Source organism: Cottoperca gobio, chromosome 6 (genome assembly GCF_900634415.1).
Source record: "Cottoperca gobio chromosome 6, fCotGob3.1, whole genome shotgun sequence".
NCBI classification, from domain to species: Eukaryota; Metazoa; Chordata; class Actinopteri; order Perciformes; family Bovichtidae; genus Cottoperca; species Cottoperca gobio.
This window is the reverse complement of record NC_041360.1, coordinates 27,410,544-27,421,836: the sequence shown is the minus strand read 5'-3', so window position 1 is coordinate 27,421,836 and position 11,293 is coordinate 27,410,544. Positions and strand designations below refer to the sequence as shown.

Here is an 11,293-nt window from a genome sequence, read left to right as displayed (position 1 = left end):
GCTTCTTCTGCTGCTGCTGCCTGCGCTGCTTCTTCTGCTGCCTGCTCCCTGCTGCTGTCTTCTGCGGCTGCTGCTTCTGCTGCTTCTGCTGCTTCTGCTTCTTCTGCTGCTGCTCTGCCTTCTGCTTCTGCTGATGCTGCTTCTTCTGCTGCTGCTGCTTTGCTTCTTTCTCCTCTTCTTCTTCTTCTTCTTCTGCTGCTTCTTCTGCTGCTTCTCCTTCTTCCTTCTGCTGCTTCCTGCTTCTCTGCTCTGCTTCTTCTTCTCTGCTGCTCCTTCTCCTTCTTCTTCTTCTCTTCTGTCTTTCTTCTGCTGCCTCCTTCTGCTTCTTCTTCTCCCTTCTTCTTCTTCTCCTGCTCCTTCTGCTCCTTCCCTCCTGCTATCTGCTTCTTCTGCGCTCTTTTCTTCTCTGCTGCTGCTCTCTTCTTCTTCTTCGGCTGCTCCTTCTACTGCTGCATGCTTCTGCCTTACTGCTGCTTCTTCGTCTGCTGCTTGCTTCTGCGGGTTCGCTTCTTCTCACTGCTGCTCCTTCTGCTTCTTCCTGCTGCTGCGATTCTCTCTTCTTCTTCTTCTTCTTCTCCTGCTGCTTCTTCTGCTTCTCCTTTTCTTCTCTTCTTCTTCTTCCCCTGCTGCTGCATCTGCGGGTTCTCTTCTTTCTCCTGCTGCTCCGTCTGCCTTCTTCTACTGCGCTTCTTCTGCTGCTTCTTCTTCTGCTTCGTCTCCTGCTTGCCGGCTTCTGCTTCTCCTTCTTCTGTTCTTCTTCTTCCCTGCTGCTGCTTCTCTACTTCTGCTCTTCTGCTTCTTCTGCCTGCTGCGCCTTCCGGCTGCTTCTCTTCTTCTGCTCCTCTTCTGCGTTCCTTCTTCGTCTTCTGCTTCTCCTGCTCCTTATCTCCTTTGCTTTGCTGACTCTGCATATCTCTTCTTTCTGATTCTGCTTCTGATGATTATATTATTATGATGATGAGTATAAAGTGAGAGCTGATGCTGTCAGTAGACTCAGAAATTATGTTTCTCTCTCTGTGTTGTTGTTTTGTCTGCAGAGGTTCCTGGACGGAGGAACGAGCGTTTCTACGACTGCTGTAAGGAGCCGTACCCCGACGTGACCTTCACCGTGGTGATGAGGAGGAGGACGCTCTACTACGGACTCAACCTCCTCATCCCCTGCGTCCTCATCTCCACCCTCGCACTCCTCGTCTTCCTGCTGCCCGCCGACTCGGAGAGAAGATCTCCCTGGGTGAGGAGGTGTATAATAATAATAATGTTATGAGTATTTCTCTCATGGTAATAGAACAGGTGCTGTTGTCATTAGAAAGTATCAGATCGACACCTGCAGCTCCGGTGTGACGCATGTCTGAAAGAAAAGGAGCAACACACCTACTATATATATATTATATCATATATATATATATATATATATATCTAGATATATATCTAGAGAGATATGACTATATCTATATATATATATTATGTATCTATATATATATATAGATATATATATAGATGAATATATATATATATATATAGATATAGATATCTATATATATATATAGATATATATATAGATGATATATATATATATATATATCTATATATATAGATATATATATATATAATACATATATATACATATCTATATATATCTATCTATATATACATACATATATATACATATATATATATATATATATATATATATATATATGTATGTATATATAGATATAGATATAGATATAGATATATGTATATATATATGTATGTATATGTATATATATGTTGTATATGTATATATATGTATATATATGTATGTATATATGTAAGAGTTCTTCTTTTCAAACTTCTCCTTTCATATTGAAAACATTCTGAACGGAACACAGCATGTGAACCTGATGTTACATTCATCCCCTTTGTGTCGCTGCAGGTATCACAGTGTTGCTCTCTCTGACCGTCTTCATGCTGATGGTCGCTGAGATCATGCCGGCGACGTCTGACTCTGTTCCTCTCATCGGTGAGCTTACACAGCTCCATCCTCCTCATCCTCCTCATCCTCCTCATCCTATAACCTCCTTCAGCGGGGTTCTCTCTCGTCAACCGGAGCTGGGGGTAAAGGAAGAAGTCAGGTGACGTCGTATAAAGAGAGACAAAATCCATGTAGGGTGGAGCTCTGGGTGGAGGTCCAGGTAGAGGTCCGGGTGGAGATCCGGGTGGAGGTCCGGGTGGAGGTCCAGGTAGAGGTCCAGGTAGAAGTCCGGGTGGAGGTCCGGCTGGAGGTCCAGGTGGAGGTCCAGCTGGAGGTCTGGGAAGAGGTCCAGGTAGAGGTCCAGGTAGAGGTCCAGGTGGAGGTCTGGGTCAGATAAACAACAGACTTTTACGTGAGAGGCCACTGTTTGTGTCCCGCGTGAAACTGACTTATCTTATCTACGTCACTTAACTTACGTAAGAAATGTTCTCATGTTGTCACCCGAGGATAGAAGCGTTACGTACTTCACTTACAACATGTAGACGACATGACCTTGCATCGACCCTGCACGTTAGAATAGATTACATTACATTTATTTAGACACTTCCATCCAAAGTGACACAGTAAGTGCGTTTGTATATTGTTATTAGACCCTTCTTTCTTCATGTACATAAACAGTCATAAACTGACCTTTGTGTTTCAGCTCAGTACTTTGCGACCACCATGGTGATCGTGGGTCTGTCGGTCATCGCTACAGTTCTGGTGCTGCAGTACCATCACCACGACCCCGACGGAGGACACATGCCTCAGTGGGTCAGTCCTCCTCACAGCATGTCAGCAGCAGCACTAACAGCAGCAGCACTAACAGCAGCAGCAGCAGCAGCAGCAGCAGCACTAACAACAGCAGCACTAACAGCAGCAGCAGCAGCACTAACAGCAGCAGCACTAACAGCAGCAGCACTAACAGCAGCAACAGCACTAACAGCAGCAGCAGCAGCACTAACAACAGCAGCAGCACTAACAGCAGCAGCACCACCACTAACAGCAGCAGCACTAACAGCAGCAGCAGCAGCACTGACAGTAGCAGCACTAACAGCAGCAGCACTAACAGCAACAGCAGCAGCACTAACAGCAGAAGCAGTAACAGCAGCAGCAGCAGCAGCACTAACAGCAGCAGCAGCCCTAACAGCAGCAGCAGCACTAACAGCAGCAGCAGCACTAACAGCAGCAGCACTAACAACAGCAGCAGCACTAACAGCAGCAGCACTAACAGCACTAACAGCAGCAGCACTAACAGCACTAACAGCAGCAGCAACACTAACAGCACTAACAACAACAGCAGCAGCACTAACAACAGCAGCAGCAGCAGCACTAACAACAGCAGCAGCACTAACAACAGCAGCAGCAGCAGCACTAACAACAGCAGCAGCACTAACAACAGCAGCAGCAGCAGCACTGACAGCAGCAGCACTAACAACAGCAGCAGCACTAACAACAGCAGCAGCAGCACTAACAGCAGCAGCAGCACTAACAACAGCAGCAGCACTAACAACAGCAGCAGCACTAACAACAACAGCAGCACTAACAGCAGCAGCACTAACAACAGCAGCAGCACTAACAGCAGCACTAACAGCAGCAGCAGCACTAACAGCAGCAGCAGCACTAACAGCAGCAGCACTAACAACAGCAGCAGCACTAACAACAGCAGCAGCACTAACAGCAGCAGCACTAACAGCACTAACAGCAGCAGCAACACTAACGGCACTAACAACAACAGCAGCAGCACTAACAACAGCAGCAGCAGCAGCAGCACTAACAGTAGCAGCAGCACTAACAACAGCAGCAGCACTAACAACAGCAGCAGCAGCAGCACTAACAACAGCAGCAGCACTAACAGCAGCTCTAACAGCAGCTCTAACAGCAGCAGCACTAACAACAGCAGCAGCAGCACTAACAACAGCAGCAGCACTAACAACAGCAGCAACAGCAGCACTAACAACAGCAGCAGCACTAACAGCAGCAGCACTAATAACAGCAGCAGCACTAACAGCAGCAGCACTAACAGCAGCACTAACAGCAGCAGCACTAACAGCAGCACTAACAGCAGCAGCACTAACAGCAGCACCACTAACAGCAGCAGCACTAACAACAGCAGCACTAACAGCAGCAGCACTAACAGCAGCAGCACTAACAGCAGCAGCAGCACTAACAGCAGCACTAACAGCAGCAGCACTAACAGCAGCAGCACTAACAACAGCAGCACTAACAGCAGCAGCACTAACAGCAGCACTAACAGCAGCAGCACTAACAGCAGCAGCACTAACAACAGCAGCAGCACTAACAACAGCAGCAGCACTAACAGCAGCAGCACTAACAGCAGCACTAACAGCAGCACTAACAGCAGCAGCACTAACAACAGCAGCACTAACAGCAGCAGCACTAACAGCAGCAGCAGCACTAACAGCAGCACTAACAGCAGCAGCACTAACAACAGCAGCACTAACAGCAGCAGCAGCACTAACAGCAGCACTAACAGCAGCAGCACTAACAGCAGCAGCACTAACAGCAGCACTAACAACAGCAGCACTAACAGCAGCAGCACTAACAGCAGCAGCAGCACTAACAGCAGCACTAACAGCAGTAGCACTAACAGCAGCAGCAGCACTAACAGCAGCAGCACTAACAGCAGCAGCACTAACAGCAGCAGCACTAACAGCAGCAGCACTAACAGCAGCAGCACTAACAGCAGCACCACTAACAGCAGCAGCACTAACAGCAGCAGCACTAACAACAGCAGCACTAACAGCAGCAGCACTAACAGCAGCAGCACTAACAACAGCAGCACTAACAGCAGCACTAACAGCAGCAGCACTAAACAGCAGCAGCACTAACAACAGCAGCAGCACTAACAGCAGCACTAACAGCAGCAGCACTAACAGCAAGCACTAACAGCAGCAGCACTAACAGCAGCAGCACTAACAACAGCAGCACTAACAGCAGCAGCAGCACTAACAGCAGCACTAACAGCAGCAGCACTAACAGCAGCAGCACTAACAGCAGCAGCACTAACAACAGCAGCACTAACAGCAGCAGCACTAACAGCAGCAGCAGCACTAACAGCAGCACTAACAGCAGCAGCACTAACAACAGCAGCACTAACAGCAGCAGCACTAACAACAGCAGCACTAACAGCAGCAGCACTAACAGCAGCAGCACTAACAACAGCAGCACTAACAGCAAGCAGCACTAACAGCAGCAGCAGCACTAACAGCAGCACTAACAGCAGCAGCACTAACAGCAGCAGCAGCACTAACAGCAGCACTAACAGCAGCAGCACTAACAGCAGCAGCAGCACTAACAGCAGCACTAACAGCAGCAGCACTAACAGCAGCAGCACTAACAGCAGCAGCAGCACTAACAGCAGCAGCAGCTGATCTGAAACATCAACAGAAAAGTCATCTTAATGTCTCACAATTAATTATAATAACACCAACAAATATCTCTTCCTGTGTGAATCTGTCAGCTCCTCTGATGTATTCTGACACTTCAGAATCTGCTGACCTTTCAGTCACACAGTGTCTTCTCTAACCTTTAAGCCCCCGCTCACACACACACACACACACACACACACACACACACACACACACACACACACACACACACACACACACACACACACACACACACACACACACACACACACACACTTCTGCATAAATTCATTTGAATAATTTGTTTTTATGTAAATATTTTTGTTTCAAATATTTTTATTGGGAATATGGAACGACTTCAATAATTATACTATTTCACAAAAATGACAACAAACAAGTTTAAGTCAACTGTCAGATAATTCTCCTCCTTCTTCTTCTCCTCCTTCTTCTCCTCCTTCTTCTTCTCCTTCTTCTCCTCCTTCTCCTTCTTCTCCTCTTTCTTCTTCTCCTCCTTCTCCTTCTTCTTCTCCTTCTTCTCCTCCTTCTTCTCCTCCTCCTTCTTCTTCTCCTTCTCCTCCTTTTCTTCTTCTCCTCCTTCTTCTTCTTCTTCTTCTTCTTCCTTCTTCTCCTTTTCTTCTTCTTCTTCTTCCTCCTCCTTCTCCTTCTTCTCATTCTCCTCTTCTCCTTCTCCTCCTCCTTCTTCTTCTCCTCATCCTTCTTCCTTCTCCTCCTCCTCCTTTTTCTTCTCCTCCTTCGACTTCTTCTCCTTCTTCTTCTCCTTCTTCTGCTCTTCCTTCTCCTCCTCCTCCTTTTTCTTCTTCTTCTTCTCCTCCTTCTCCTTCTTATTCTCCTCCTTCTACTCCTCCTCCTTTTCTTCTTCTTCTTCTCCTCCTTCTCCTTCTTCTCATTCTCCTCTTCCTTCTCCTCCTCCTTCTTCTCCTTCTTTTCTTCTTCTTCCTTCTCCTCCTCCTCCTTTTTCTTTTCTTCTTCTTCTTCTCGTCTCCTCTTCTCATTTCTTCTCTCCTTCTCTTCCTTCTCCTCCTCCTCCTTTTCTTCGTCTTCTGCTGCTTGCTCTTCTTCTCCTTCTCCGTCTTCTCCTCCTTCTTCTTCTTCTCCTCCTTCTTCTTCTTCTCCACTTCTTCCTTCTTCTCCTTCTTCTTCTCCTCCTTCTTCTTCTTCTCCTCCTCTCTTCTTCTCCTCTCGTCTCCTCCTTCTCTTCTTCTCTTCTTCTTCTTCCTTCTTCTCCTTCTTCTTCTTCTCCTTCCCTTCTCCTTCTTCTTCTTCTCCTCCTTCTTTCCTTCTCCTCCCTCCTCCTTTTTCTTCTTCTCTCTCCGTCTCCTTCTCCTTCTTCTCCTCCTTCTTCTTCTTCTCCTCCTTCTTCTGCTTCTTCTTCTCCCCTTCTCCTTCTTCTCCTTCTTCTTCTCCTCCTTCTCCTCCTTCTTCTCCTCCTTCTTCTTCTTCTCCCCTTCTCCTTCTTCTCCTTCTCCTTCTTCATCCTCCTTCTCCTCCTTCTTCTCCTTCTTCTCCTCCTTCTTCTTCTTCTCCCGCTTCTCCTTCTTCTCCTTCTCCTTCTTCTCCTTCTCCTCCTTCTCCTCCTTCTTCTCCTTCTTCTTCTTCTCCTTCTTCTCCTTCTTCTCCTCCTTCTCCTCCTTCTTCTCCCTTCTTCTCCTTCTTCTCCTCCTTCTCCTCCTTCTTCTCCTTCTCCTTCTTCTCCTTCTCTCCTCCTTCTCCTCCTTCTTCTCCTTCTTCTTCTTCTCCTTCTTCTCCTTCTTCTCCTCCTTCTCCTCCTTCTTCTCCTTCTTCAGACCCGTGTGATTTTTGTTGAACTGGTGCGCCTGGTTCCTGCGGATGCGGCGTCCCGGTGAGTCGAAGCGTCTGGCGTGCCACAACGCCGCCAAGCTTGGGCGCGGCAGCCTGTCCAGCCTGGAGCTCAGAGTCAGCCAGGGCTCCCTGCAACATCACCCGCAGGTAACAAACGGAAACCTCCTGTACGGGGGCTTCCGGGGGATGCAGGGGCCGCACTACAGCTCGCCTACCGAACCGGCGCTTCTCTGTTCGCGGCTGGTGGGGGGCGCTGTGGGTGAGGAGCAGTCCGGAGGAAGAGAAGGAGCATCAGGGGGCTCCACCCTGGAGGCGGATCTGAACCAGATCCTGGAGGAGGTGAGGTACATCGCCGGGCGTTTCCGCGGCCAGGACGAGGAGGAGACCGTGTGCAGCGAGTGGAAGTTCGCTGCAGCCGTGATCGACCGGCTGTGTCTGGTCGCCTTCTCGCTCTTCACCATCCTCTGCACCATCGGCATCCTCATGTCGGCTCCCAACTTTGTGGAGGCCATCTCTAAAGATTTCTTCAGCTGAGGAGGAGAGGACCTGACCCTCCCCACGTACAGACCCACCGCAACACGGTCCCACTTCCTGTTTGTGACTCTCCTCTGCTTATTAATTTATTATATATATATAAAATATAAATATATATATATATATATATAAAATATAAAATATATATATATAAAATATAAAATATATATATATATATATAAAATATATATATATATATATATATATATATATATACTATAATATATATATATATATATATATAAAATATTATATATATACTCTATATACTATCTCTCTCCTCTCGATCATCATTCATCTCATCCTCGAAATCTCACTATAAGATATATATATCTCCTCATATCTCTCATATATATCTCTCATCATCTCTCTCCACTCTCCTCTATCTCTCTCTCTCTCTATCTCTCCCCTATCCTTCCTCTCTATCTCTCTATCTCCCTATCTATCCTCTATCTCCCTCTCTCTTTTCTCTCCTCTCTATCTCTCCGTCCTTTCTATCATATCTCTCTCTATTTTATCTCCTCTCTATCTCTCATGTCTTCTCTCTCTCTATCTATCTCTCTCTCTCTCTTCTCTCTCTATCTCTCTCTATCTCTCTCACCCTCTATCTCTCCCCTATATAAATGCCTCGCGAGGAGAGCCACAACACAGGAAGTGGGACCGTGATGCGGTGGGTCTGTATATATATTATATATATATCTATATATATCAATATTCCATCTTAACTATTAATCTCATCTATATATATAAACTCATCATATATATTCTATCTATATCATATATCCTATCTATCTCAAACCCATACTCTCTCTCTATCTCTATCTTTTTCTATAATCTTCTCTTCTTTTTTTTTTTATCTATCTCTATATCCCCTATTATCTTAAATTAATAAGTGAAGGAGAGCCATTACAAACAGGATAAGTGGGGCACGTGTTGCGGTGGTCGGTCTGTATATATATATAGTGATTTATATATAGATATAAGATTATATATAGATATCAAAACTTATACTTCCTGTCTCCTAAGTGGGCGTGGTCTAATGTAGTTATGCTTGTATTGACGCTGAACAACACATTCAGTATCATGAATCTAAGTGATTAGTGGTTGACCCAGTTAGCGCTCTGTGGTGTCGGATCTCATGACAGACAAAGAGAGACAAAATGTCTCAAATAAAGTGAATCTGTTTTAAAAAGCTGCTTCTGTGTCCGAATGTTGTGAAGATATGTGTCCAATATTTACTCTGCTGACCTGGTCATCATAATCTGTGTTCATAATCACATGACACGGATACAGGAAGTGACTCCTTTCTAAAACGTCTCTGACATTAGCCAAGTTACCTCTCTAGCTAGTGTCGGGACGTAAATGTGACTACAACAAACTATATTTGCACAGGGAGGAACTTCAGTATGTTATTGATCTGCCACAAAGGATCGAGATGAAATACTCAAGTTTCTGAAAAATGTCAAGCGTAACAAGATGTTCCCATCAAAATCCATTACTGCACAAGATCACACACGAGAAAGTAATCTCTACAGCGACAAACATCTGCACCATTCTGTTTATTCTGCAGCTCATGTCCACATCCTCTCTTTTGTTTGTGTGTGTGTGTGTGTGTGTGTGTGTGTGTGTGTGTGTGTGTGTGTGTGTGAATAGAGTAATTCTCCAGATTGTTCTCGGGGGAAACTCGTTTCCACTTCTACCGTTCGGCTGTGGAGCAGCTGCTGATCTTCCCCAACACTCAGCCAGCAGCTCCTCCAGGGGAACAATACGTCCCCTCATTTTATTAATAATAATAATAATAAATTGTATTTATAAAGCGCTTTTCAAAGCTAAAAGCAATCTCAAGGCGCTAAAATGCAGGACAACAACAAAATAACAACAACAACAGACATAAGATTTTACGGAAAGTCGGTGGCCTGTGGAGCCCTCAGGTGTTCTGGGAGGGAATTCCACAGGTGAGGAGCGGCTGAGCAGAAGGCCCGATTGTCCATGGTGCGGAGCTTGGTCCTGGGGGGTGGAGCAAAGTTTCTTTAGAGGAGCGGAGGTTGCGTGTGGAGGTTTGTTGAGGGAGGAGTTCTTTGAGATACCGAGGAGCATCTCCATGTATGCACTGATGGGTGAGGAGGGAGATGTTGTATTCGATCCTGAATGAGACATGAAGCCAGTGGAGGGAGTGGAGAATGGGTGGGATGTGGTTATATTTTCACACCCTCATCAGGATCCTAGCGGCGCTGTTCTGGATATATTGGAGCTTCTGAAGGCCCCCGCTTGGAGTCCCGATGAGGAGAGCGTTGCAGTAGTCCAACCTTGAGGAGACAAAGGTGTGGACGAGTTGTTCAGCGTCTGACAGGGAGAGTGTGGGGCGGAGCTCTGCAATGTTCCTGAGGTGGTAGAAGGAGGTCTTGCACAGATGTTTGATGTGGATGTCAAAGGTCAGATGAGGGTCAAATCTTACACCCAGGTTGGTGACTGATGGTGATAGGGGGATGTCTTGACCAGAACAGGTGAGGTGGGTTATGGGGGAGGACTGGACCTGGTGTGGTGTGCCAACTAAAATAGCCTCTATTTTTGAACTATTTAATTGAAGGAAATGTTCTTTCATCCAAACCTTTATCTCCTCAAGGCAGGTGTTCAATGATGATGATGATGATGAAGATGTCGACAGTGGGGCTGCATGTGGCATCAGGTCGTTTTTTATATATAGCTGTGTGTCATCAGCGTAGCAATGGAATGGTATTCCATGCTGGCTGATGACACGGCCAAGGGGCAGAGTGTAGAGGGTGAACAGAGTGGGGCCAAGAACCGACCCTTGAGGGACACCATAGGTTACTGGGTGTATCTGCGAACTTGCACCTCCCAAGGATACATATTCTGTTCTTCCAGAGAGGTAGGACTGGAACCAAGTCAGGGCGGAGTCAGAGAGTCCGATGGTGTAGTGGAGGCGCTGAAGGATGATCTGATGGTCGACCGTGTCGAACGCTGCAGTCAGATCCAGGAGGATGAGGAGAGATGGGGAGCCAGCGTCAGCCGCCATCAGCAGGTCGTTGGTGACCCTGACCAGAGCTGTTTCGGTGCTGTGGGCGGAACGGAAACCGGACTGGAATTTCTCAAAGAGGCAGTTGGCTTTGAGATGGTCCTGAAGCTGGGCTGCAACTGCTTTTTCCAATACCTTTGATAAAAATGGCAGGTTGGAGATGGGCCTGTAGTTGGTGAGGACATCCGGGTCTAAAGTGGGTTTTTTTGAGAAGAGGTCTGATGACGGCAGTTTTTAGAGAAGATGGGACATGACCAGTCTGGAGCGAGTGGTTAATGACTTTGGTGATCAGGGGGCTTAGAGCACAAATGTTGGATTTTACCAGGGCTGTGGGAAAAGGGTCCAGGGCGCAGGTGGAAGGTTTCATCCTGCGGATGACGTCTTCAACCTCTTGCTGAGAGATCTCCAAGAAGATGCGGGAAAATCCCAGGCTGTGGGTTGACAGCAGGGACAGACTGAGCGGAGGAGCTGGAGAGAAAAGAGCAGATGGTGTCGACTTTAGTTTTGAAGAAAGTAATA

General features: G+C 46.6%; 1 pseudogene; it reads left to right on the top strand.

Annotated features, from left to right (window-relative positions):
* Positions 1-957: 957 nt before the first annotated feature.
* On the top strand, positions 958-7,810 carry LOC115009750 (neuronal acetylcholine receptor subunit alpha-7-like; annotated as a pseudogene).
* Positions 7,811-11,293: the final 3,483 nt, after the last annotated feature.